This window comes from Alexandromys fortis, unplaced genomic scaffold (assembly GCF_014885135.2).
Source record: "Alexandromys fortis isolate MF-2015 unplaced genomic scaffold, M_Fortis_MF-2015_v1.1 scaffold_0, whole genome shotgun sequence".
NCBI classification, from domain to species: Eukaryota; Metazoa; Chordata; class Mammalia; order Rodentia; family Cricetidae; genus Alexandromys; species Alexandromys fortis.
This window is the reverse complement of record NW_026067949.1, coordinates 20305917-20317363: the sequence shown is the minus strand read 5'-3', so window position 1 is coordinate 20317363 and position 11447 is coordinate 20305917.

The following is an 11447-nucleotide window of genomic DNA, read 5'->3' as shown; positions in this document are numbered from 1 at the left end:
AATTTTACCCAGTAATCCACAGCCTTGTGACAATACACAGATTAAAGGAGATGGTTAATTTAAGATATGAGTTAGCCAGAAATTCATTTAAGCTATTGGCCAAACAGTGTTGCAAATAGTATGGTTTCTGTGTGATCATTTTGAGGCTGAGCAGCTGGGAAATACTAGTAGCCTCCTACGACATCAATGTAATATTTTTGTTTCTTTTCTTAGTCTACTATTAATTTGTATGGATTGCTAACCTAGAAAACCTGATTTTCTATGAACTAAAAGAGCTTGTGTATTGAAGTTGTTTGAACAGTTGTGTCTAAGACTATGACTTTTGACGAAGTATGTGAAAATTTAATCAGACATGCTGTTTTGTGAAGAAAGTGAGGAAGCAATTATCATCCTACATCCAGATAAACTGACTGATTCATAATAATATTCTGGTAGATGATGGCAAGGAGGTAAAATCAAACAGATGAGAAAGGTCCATCTAATTACACAGGGGAACAGAGCCATTTTCCTAGCTCCGGTGACATTGAAAGTGACCTTGTGAGGGACATTGAGAGGTAAAAAGAAACAGAAAGCAACATAACAACAGGAGGAAAGACTGCTGTAAAAGTCAAGGCAGTTAAAAGGAACAAGACAATGAACACTTCCCTGGCATCTCCAGACAGAACCGGCCCCAGGAACAGCTTGACTTTAGCTCTCTAAAGCTTAACTCAGAACCTTGTCTTTCAGAGCTACAGGAAAAGTAATTAATGTTGCTTTAACTCACTGAGCTCACAGTACTTTGTTAATGTGTACTATAATACTAACACACATTCCCAGTTCTGTTGATGGACATGAAAGTCATTTCCCGACTGGGGCAATTACAAGCAACATTTCTGCAAAGTGCTTGTTGTGTGAAAAGCATTCATTTTGAGAAGTTGCAAGGGTAAAATTTCTAGAACATAATATTTATTTATTTATTTTTTTTTTTTTTGGTTTTTCGAGACAGGGTTTCTCTGTGGTTTTGGAGCCTGTCCTGGAACTAGCTCTTGTAGACCAGGCTGGTCTCGAACACACAGAGATCCGCCTGCCTCTGCCTCCCGAGTGCTGGGATTAAAGGAGTGCACCACCACTGCCCGGCTCTAGAACATAATTTTAGAAAGAACATTTTTCCAAATAAAATCACTATTTTTCACTCTCATGCTTTACAAGTATTTGTTTCTATTTCACAATTTTTCAAAATCTGAGAGATGCTGGTACATCTTAGTAGTCTTCATTTGGATTTCATAGATGTCTAATATTATTTTATATAGTTTTCATATACAAATTAACCAGTTTAGGTTTATGTTAAATTCATAGGTTGCTTCTGAAAGAGTGGTTGTGTATGTGAACTTCCAAATGATTTGGGAGATTCAGAGAACCCTGAAGCCCTTTTTTATCTTGGGCTGTTGGCCAAGGCATTCTTGTACCTGTCATTTTTTTCCACCCTTGCTCCTGCTGGTGTCTTAGCTCTCGATTGCTACTCTAGAATCCCAAAGCTCCTGCCACAGTGTACCTGGGTATGTCTTATTTCCATTCATTTGAAATGCCTTCCTCCTCTCAGTTCCAGTTTCTACTTTATACTTAAGCCACAAATTGACTCCTTTAGAAAGTGTCCTTAGGCAACCATCCCCCTCTTTATAGTACACTTTGTATTACCTAATTCAACATGTTGCTTCTGTTTTTTTTTTTTTCTCTAAGCTGAGCATCTGAAAAATCAGTAGGTCTACTTGATAATAAGAAAAGTATAAACCTGTACTTGAAACTTGAGTTTGTATTTAATAAAATCAGTTGATTTGACAATTGTATCTCCATTTGAAACTATGTAAAATGAAATTTCCAGAAAGAAATGACTAGTATTGGTGTATCCTAAAAACAAGGAAAATACAGTGTCCTTGATAATAGAGGAGGAGAAATCTAGGGAACAATAGAGAAACAGTAAGATTTGATACTAATTTTTATTTGATGTTTTAAAAAGACATATGTATTACTGCTTCTATTAAATATGATATTATTATCACAGGTTAATTTAGAATATCTTGAACTGCACACATGTGGACTTGTATACTTTTAATCTTGATCTTTTATGACTACCTTATTTGTTTCCGTGGGGTGTTTACAACATTTCTCTGTAGATATGGCATGCGTGTGCAATTTATTCTGTATTAGTAGTGAGTACAGCTCTGTTGTGAGGAAAATTCTAAATCACTGTATGACAGACTAAACTTCCCAAATGAAACCTGAGTCCTAATCTAGAGAAGCTAAGAATGTGAGTTACACACTTCTATTAAAGTCCTTTCATGTTTTTACTAACCATAAGCTACATTCTAAAGGACTATAATTCTTAAACTGCCCAATTGTTCCATGTAGCATAAACTCCTTAAGCCCATTTACATGATTTTTTTCATGGTACAAAGTAGTTATTCAATAAATCCTTGTTAACTGGGATTGTTTTTCTCATCTTGCAAATGCCAAACTCAGATCACTGGCCAGAATCTAGCCTGACAAATGTCATTGTCTGACATTAGCAGTTGGGCTTGCTCTATTTTGTTCACCACAAAGAAAGTCAATAGACCAGCTAAAGGCAAAAGTATGCCAGGAAGTAACCCTCTAAAGAGCATGGCAGAAAGTCTACCACCAGCTGCTAAACTTGCATTTGCTGCATGGGAAGAAAAGGTTACTCCTCAGTTGTGGTGAATGTCATGGTCTCCTTCACCAGGGAGTGCAGACTGCCAGCATTGTGCAATGGAAGCAAACTCATTTCCTCTCTGAAAGGACAGAGTCCAGCTGGGTTCAAGCACAGGGTCTCTTTGGAGAAGGCTGACCTGCCACTCCTCTCTGCCTCAAGGCACAGTGACCTCATGCATTTACTCACTCACTGAATTATATGTATTGAGGACTCTAAGGCGAATCCTCCGCTGAGCACCCTGAGTAAAGAAAACTGAAAGAAGTCTCTGGCTTTTGAAGCGTATACTAGTAACTGTTACAGAAATGACTCCTGCCAATTTCTCCTCTAGTCACATAAACTTAATCTCCATAATTTTTATACATTTGTATTGAGAATTAAAGATAGAGAAATGTTTGAAATGAGAAAGCTCTAGCCCTATCATTTACTCTTTCAAGCATGTCCTCTTTATTTTTCTCCCCTTGTAAATGTCAGAATTTAGCTGTTCTATTTTCACAGGTTTGCTCCACAAGGCGTTCTCTTTCTGCCCTTGGTCCTTCTGTAGTGTTCTAACTCATTATCTCCTTTGGCTTCCCCTATTTTTCTTTCTTCACCTTGAAAGAGTCTTTTCTCTCTTTGAATAGCTCTTTATCCTACAACCTCAGAACCACTGAGCTAGCTATATCTGGAATAAATATCTTTACAATACTCATTTATTAAATCTATTTTTGCTTTTTCTAAATGACTATGACTAGGTTGAGGCACTTAAAGCTGGCCAGTCAACAGCACCCTCCTGATCCAAACCAATTCCCAAATATTTCTTGTTAAAGAATATGTCTTTGGAAATTAAAAATAAAAACAAAATTCTCATTTTCTTCAGTGGGTAGTCCATGTTCCAGGTAAAGAGCCTCATGTCTAAGCATGTAGACAACACCTATTAGAGTCTGTTTGTGATAAAAAGAAGACAATAACAGGAAGGCAGGAAGGTCAAGTATGAGGGTGGCTTGAAAGGAATAAGAAGAAGGATTTAGGTTGGATCCATTGCACAATTGCATAAATTCATCAAAGAATAAATAAAAGTATTTTTAAAAATTATAATGGTAGGACAAAGGGCATAAAATATTAAGAAGAAAAATAATTAAAATTAGAATTAAATGAAATTTCTACATACTGTTGGCAGAGCATGAGTGCTTACTAGGGAAGTGAGGGCTGAGTTTTCATAGTTCTCCTCCTCCTCGCAGTGGCTGGCATGCTTCATTAATTCTTAGTATGGATTTATCTGCTTTTATGTTGCCCTAGAGTAATAAATAAGGTAGATTATTATTGTATGTAATGGTATTTTTTTCAGGACAGAAGAAAACAAATGTCTATTTACTTCAGATAGGGTATCAACATAGTTGATTTCATCAGCTAGCTTAGATAACCATTATGTTTACTAGGGCTGCTTTCAAGGGTACGCATGAGAAGTCACAGCCAGGAGAATGGGTAACTCGGACATCTGTATCAATGCAAAATCACGAGGACACAGATAACTCCCCAAAGCTGTGTCACTGTGGCTCTGTGTAAAACCTGAGGGCATGGCCACTGAGAATTCTCTTCTCTGACTGAAGAGAGGCACAGTGCACAAGAGATTATCACACTCATAAAATAGCTTTGTCTCAAACTAAAATGGCTTCTAAAACCATGCAAGTGATATACTGAGCATGTGTGCCATGTGCATGGGGGTGCTTCTGGGTTTATATTAAAGACTTCTACACGATTTCTGTCTTGTGATACTTTTATTTGTTATCTCTTATTGAAAGCAGATTAAAATTTGCTTACCAGGGAAATTTTCACTTTAAAATACCCATGAAATGTCACCAACATGACTACTTGAACATGGGATTAATAAGGAGAAGAGAAATAGACGTGCTCGTGTAGCCAGAGGAAAGCCCAGGAGGCCTCAAGCCTGCACAAAGAATGTGAAAACAAAAGAAACAGTTTTCCCCAGGGAAGAACACACTAATTGGTTATCCAGATGGTCAGCTCTGAAAACATACATAAAGTTAACATTATCCAGTCTGAGTAGATTGCATTTATACATATAGAAGTACAAACGAGTACATGCATAAATGTTTGTAACAATGATTAATGAAAAAAAAAAAAGACCGTGAGTATGAAAGAAACCAAAGAGGGGTGTGTGGGAGAGTTTGGAGGGAAGGGGAAAATGATATATGAGAACGTCCAAATTTTTTTTTTAAAGTATTTAGAGTAATGAGCAGTGGAGATTTTAGTCTCATAACAGTCTAACAGTCTTAAAAACCTTTGGAGATACTTCCCGAGTCTTTTGAAATGTAAGTAATATCTATAAATATTCAAGAATAGTAAGAATTAAGCTCATAATTCTGATATGCAGTCAAAGGGAGAGCCAATGAGGAAGGGCAGAGTATCTCTCTTGTAATGACAGTTTAACATTGGTCACAACTTGAGATTCAGTGGCATGAAGTTCTTGTGGGAGTAAGTTATAAGTAAGAAAGATAGCATAACATCGCAGATCATACCATCTATTTTGGTCCAGTATATAAAAGCACACTAAAACACCAAACTTGATTATTTTAATTCCTAGACTCTGAAATAGGAAGAGAAATTCATGGGTTAGAATTAACTTACCCTACCCAACCAAGTCTAGCAGCTCTGAGCTAGAGCCTTGCAATTCAATCTAGGTATGTTGAGCACCTCTCAGTCAACCTACATGTTCAAGAAAATAAAAGCTTGTTGAAATAAGCCACTAAATTTAAGAATGACCTTCATGAAACCTCTTTTATATTGACAGTGTTTTTCTCATATAGGAAACAACAATGGCCACACATACCTCACAGAATATAAAGATGAATTGAAATTTTTAAGGATTAGAGAAATACCTGCTCTTTTAAAATAGTATATTATTATATTACATTAATATGTGTATGTATGTATGTGTACTTATTGCCTTTAAAATGAAAGTGACTTGCTTAACAATGGATAATAAAAATAAAAAATTGAGATTTGGTTCAGGTTTTACTAGATACCATAAATGCTCCAAATACTGACAGCTGAGTACCTGGTTTATAGTATCATTAGTGCTGATTATTTTGGAGAAATGTAATAAATGATGGAATAAACATCATTTTAACTTTTTACTTTTAACTCAGAATATAAACTAATTCACTAAATAAACATTTTAATGTTGACTAATAGGAACTCATGGCTGGGCATTAGGGATCTGAACACAGATTGAGAAAAGAGCAGAGCAGAGAGAGGAGGGGGCAACAGAGAGTGGATACAGTTCCTCCACAATTGCAATTAGTAGGATCTTGGGTAAAATCATTTCTGTGCCTCAATTTGCTTAATGTAAGACTGGGACAAAATTACCACACTTTAGTATAATTTTGTGAGAGTTAAAAAATAATAGATTATAACAAAACAGACTCATATTACACATTAGAAAATGATGTTTTTGCTTTTCTTCTTCCTTTTTTCGTGTTTCTTTCTTATGAGCTTGTCCCCAGAGCTCTTTATATTCTTAATGATGGCCAAGGAAATTAAATTTTCTAACAACACCATATAAGAGAAGAGGACTAATTAAAATGATACTTTGAGAGAATTACCTAAGTACTCTCAATTGTAATTATGGAATTCAAGCCTCACGTAAACAAAAACAATTTAATCAAGATTAAATTGTGTGATTGGGATCAGAAGTGGTCCCATCAAGCTCTCAGAGAGTTATTTGGATTTCAAAATGCTACTCACCGGGCACCTTTACTCATGCTTTCTTCCTTTCCAAAAGACCCGAGATGGAAGTTTATCACCCAAGAACTCATGTCAGTAGTTATACATGCTTTTCTCCAATTCTGTCACATATATGATTCTCAATGCCTTTCACTCTAAAGAATGGCTTTTTCCTAGACTTCTGTCCAGTTAGGAATGACCTTAGGATGACAGTCTTGTCAAGAAAGAGAGACAGGATGTCTGCTGAAGGGATTCTGAAAATTGTGCAGTGTTTGAAAATGAGCCATTTCTTCCTTTCTCCATACTTGATCTCAAACCAGATGTCTAGAGTTTCCTTAATCATCTTAAACTGAAATTAAATGAATAGAAGGGGTGATTGGAGGAGAATTCAGCTCTTTCATGAGATTGAGGTACAATGTTTCAGCTGTTTATCAACAAATCCCACATATTGTCAGCCATTCAGGAAAGAGAACAGAGAATAGTTCATGGCAGGTGCAAACATTGGACATAAGCCCTGGAGTCACTGATAGGAAATAAAGAATATGGACTGAATCTTTACATTTCTTAAACAACTCATGAATAATCTAGTTGTTGCAAAAAGCATTATTCATAAAACAATCCATTGCCAGAATCCTCAAGTGGTACAATAATATGAAAATACGTCTTTAAGTATTTTAAATGCAAGAAAATATTTCAAGGTATTTTCTTTAACTAACAACATTTAATAAAAAACAAAATACTTAATTTGAACACATCCTCAAGTAAGGGTAAATTAAGTTTGTATTTGAAATACCATTATTCATTAAAACATTTAAGTATTTTCAAAGTTATAAATACAAATAAAGAGAAGGAACATACTATGCAGCCTTGTGAATATTTTTGAAAATGATTTACTTCAAGCTTTATTTGTGAAGAAGATATCATGATGCATGTTTATTTGATATAATAAAAAGTTAAAGGGTTAATTCAAAGGAGCACTTGTTTAGATCTTAAACTATATTGTTAAATCATAGTAATAAAAACAATATGGCACTGATATTAAAATCAGACATGTAGATTAATGAAAGAAAATTAAAGATTCAATATAACTATGCATCCAAAGTTTGACAAACATGCCAAAGATGCATAATGAAGAAAAGAAAGCATCTTCAACAAATGGTGATTGGAAAACAAGATGTCCACATATAGATGAATGAAATTTAATCCATATCTATCACTTTGTACAAAACTAATCCCAAATGGTTCAAAACCTAAATATGAAAAAACCGAAACTGCTGGAAGAAAATAGAGGCAGAGACTTTTCTCTCTCATATGTGTGGCTTATTTCCAAATCTTCAGATGTGTGGAGATTGCCTGAAGTAACTGCAGAAACAAGGGAGCAAAGATAAATTGATGGGACAAGCAATAGCAAGCAGAATACCAGTGTTAAAGGGGAAAAGTGAGAAAAATAAGTGGAGGCTTTTGTTAGGGAAGAGAAGTAAAATTGTACAAAAGAAGAAAAGTGAATAGTGAATAACAGTAAGGATGTCTGAAAATTATAAATTAAATTCTTGGGGAATTTAAGGATGACCCGTGTCGCTGTCTCTCTGTGTGTGTTTGTGTATTTTAACCTCCAGCCCCCTTGCCCGAAGCTCGCGAACTGGGTGCCAGCTCACAGAGCGCAGACACGGGGGCGCCGTGCGCGGCAATTGGAGGTCCCCACCGAGATAGCGGCAGTTGTGCTAGGTTGTCTCCCAAAAGTTGAGAGTAAGTCTCCATTGCTAATCAAATCATGCACTTGAGACATGGTTACCCAGAGGATATAAGGTCAAGGCTGAAAGAATCTGCATCAAGGACTAGCTCTCGTGGTATCAGAGGGAACCACTTTGTTTCAAGTAAGGAAGGTTACCACAGGCGACAACATACAAGCTCCGCCATCTTTTCACAAGCAATTTATCAGGACCAAGGACTCTGGTAAAGGTTAAACTAAGAGTCACCGAAACTTTGGCATTATTGCTTTGTGAATAGTGGCTATCCTTTGCTGTAGATTTCTCTGTAGCTACCTTCCCTTAGCTACGTATTTGGAAGTTATTCCCATAGTTCAGAACTGTTTCCCCTTAACTACAAGTGAAGACAGTCTCTCATTGCCAGGCCTGCAATCCTCTGTCCTAGGTAAACGCTGATATCTGTGTTCCTGAAATTATCTTTATCAACAGGCGTTTGGTCAGTGGTCAACAACCAGGAAAGAGTACTTCATTTAAGATATTCACAGATATCCAAGGACATAGTTACTACTTGCGCAAGCTGCAGCTCTAGTTTTACCCTACTTAAAAGATTCTTAACTCCTTATGATCATTTTCACCACAGTTTACTGATGATTTCAGTTCAGGAAATTTACATTTTATGTTTTAATCTCAAGGAGATCAGAAGAGATAATTAACTGCAACCCAGAGAAAGAACCACAACGCCCACGATCAGAATGGATTATAACAGCATACCGCGGAACTGATAATTTAGAGACTTGGCTCTCATCCTTGTCTCTAATGCTTAGGTGTGTACTCCAGCCCCATACACCTGTAGAAGCTGCAACCTCTCCTATATGAGCTATCAGATCAAAAGCCGTGGCTTCTCCCTGACTGTGTAGGTTGCTTAGTTACCTGATTCTATGCATGCTGGGAGAAGAAAAAAGTGGAGCATTGAAAATAAACATTTTAGCTCTTTACCTAAAATATAGCGTAGCACACTAACCTTCCCATCTAGAATTCCCTGATGATTTAATTCCTTTTTTAACTAACTTTCACTATTAGAGAGTTCACCGGATGTTGTTCATTAGCCACCCTTTAGCTGACAGACGTGGCTCTCTCTCTCTCTCTCTCTCTCTCTCTCTCTCTCTCTCTCTCTCTCTCTCTCTCTCTCTCTGTGAAAACTCTTATCTAACTTTTTATGGAGCAAAATAATTCTGGCCCTGGAACCAGCTAGGGCTGGAAAATTGCTGGTTTTAAGGATAAATATGACTGGGAACTTTGTAATGGGCAAAACAAGGGTAGAATAAGGTGGAACAAGAGAGAACTGATAGAAATGAAAAAGGAGAACAATAAAGAAACATGGACCGATGGATTCCATTGTGAGTAGATTACTTACCACTTAGACTTCTAGCCAACATCCACCTTTTAGCTTATAGCAGTGTCTTTAATTGAACCCTGAAAGGAAGGCTTAAAGGCTGAAACTTTAAGGCTCCCATTAGAAGGCAACCAGTGGTTCTACTAGGAATCAAGGATCACAGAAGAAGGGAATAATTATTGTAAGAGTTGGAGGAAAGAAAGTCTTCTAGGAAATTTCATGTTCTACTCTTGTGAGAAGCTACATTCATTAAGTCTCATCAACATGGATGCTTAAATTAGACATGAACAAGGCCTTTCCCAATAGACTTGCTTACATGGAAAAAGAAAGGTTATCAAGCCTCCACCCTAAACAAATACCTACAAGCAGCTAAGATGTGTTGAGAGTGGAGAGAAACAATCTGTCCCAGGGGAAAGCCCCTAAATTGTTTTGGTTATTGAATGCCAAGTTCTTGGGCCTGAAATCATGCAAGTAACATTGTAGGAATTGAGCACGTTGTATTTATCCTCTCTCTTTCTCTCTCCCTCTCTCTCTCTCTCTTTCTCTCTCTCTTTCTCTTTGTGTGTGTGTGTGTGTCAGTGTATCTGTGTTTCTATATGTGTTTAACAACAATTAAAAAAATATAGGCCTTGAATTAGAAAGAAATCAATGGAGGTGCATGGCAAGGGTTCAGGGTGAGGAAAAAAAGAGGAAAATAATGTAACTATTAATTAATTTCAAATATATATAGCACTAATCAAAGAGTGGTTATATTCATCAAACAACTAGCTGAGCTAACAGATATGAACTAGCTGGCTAATATATTAAATCCCAAGCTTCTCAAAGCCAGCTATCAGTTCTTTTGTCATTACAACTCAGCCACCTTCCTTACAAAGGCGGTGCTTTATCCAGCTCAGCATCCATTGCACAATCATCACCCTCATTATTGCTGTGACCATAGTGTCTGCCTCTTTAAGAACTGAAATAAGAATATCCAAAAAGCACAGCTTTGGGGCAGATAGACCTAGACTTGATCCTTTTCTCTAGTTTTTCATTTAAACATCTTTCTTTCACTTTTTTGATCCTTAAATTCCTCACTTGCAAACTAGAGAGAGTGACCACTTCAACCTCTTCAAGTAAAACTGTTTATTTTAAGGGGTGCAGCCTCCCATGTGAAAACAACTCCGTGTGTTTGTTTCACGGTATCTAGTTTGAATATTCGGTGACTGTGCATGAATTTCTCTTCTGTGGAGTTGTCTTTTGCATATCAAAGTGCAGATGAAGTCAAACTTTCCAGAGCATTGAATCCTAGTAAATCCACACTTATCTGTTTATTTATCCGAGTCTGCAAGTTGGCGATACCCTAGGCACGCTGTTATCTGCATTGTGTAGTGCTTCTAGAAAGATGTCCTTAATTAAAATGGAGGATTTTGTGGGGAAAGAGTATACATCCTACTCATACCCATAATGTTTCATACTGTGCTTTGCACAGAAAATTTGAATATTTCTGACAAGATGTCCTTGGATGTAGAGACAGATATCAAAATTCTAAAAAACTGAAGGTCACTTCTCTCTGTTTCTGAGTGGGTTTTCCAACTGACACAATATGTTAAAGGTCCTTACATCCCCAAGTCCCAGAAGAAAGCACAGCATGGGAAATAGACCTATTTTTCTCTTGACTTAAAAATCTGTGTCTCTACCATGGTTTCAATAATAAGGTTTCAGCAGGAATTCAATGTTGAAGAATTACTGTCACCTAGGAAACAAATTGTAAATTTCTTGAAGGACTACAATTTTAAATTTCAGGCATCTTTGAAAAAAAAAAAAAACACTCTCAAAAGTATATTTTTCACTGGCCTGGAGAAAATTAATCAGATGAAAGAGTGTTTACATCTCTCTTAATTCTGAAAAGTGTGCACAGAAACTCTACTCCCAGATTTCC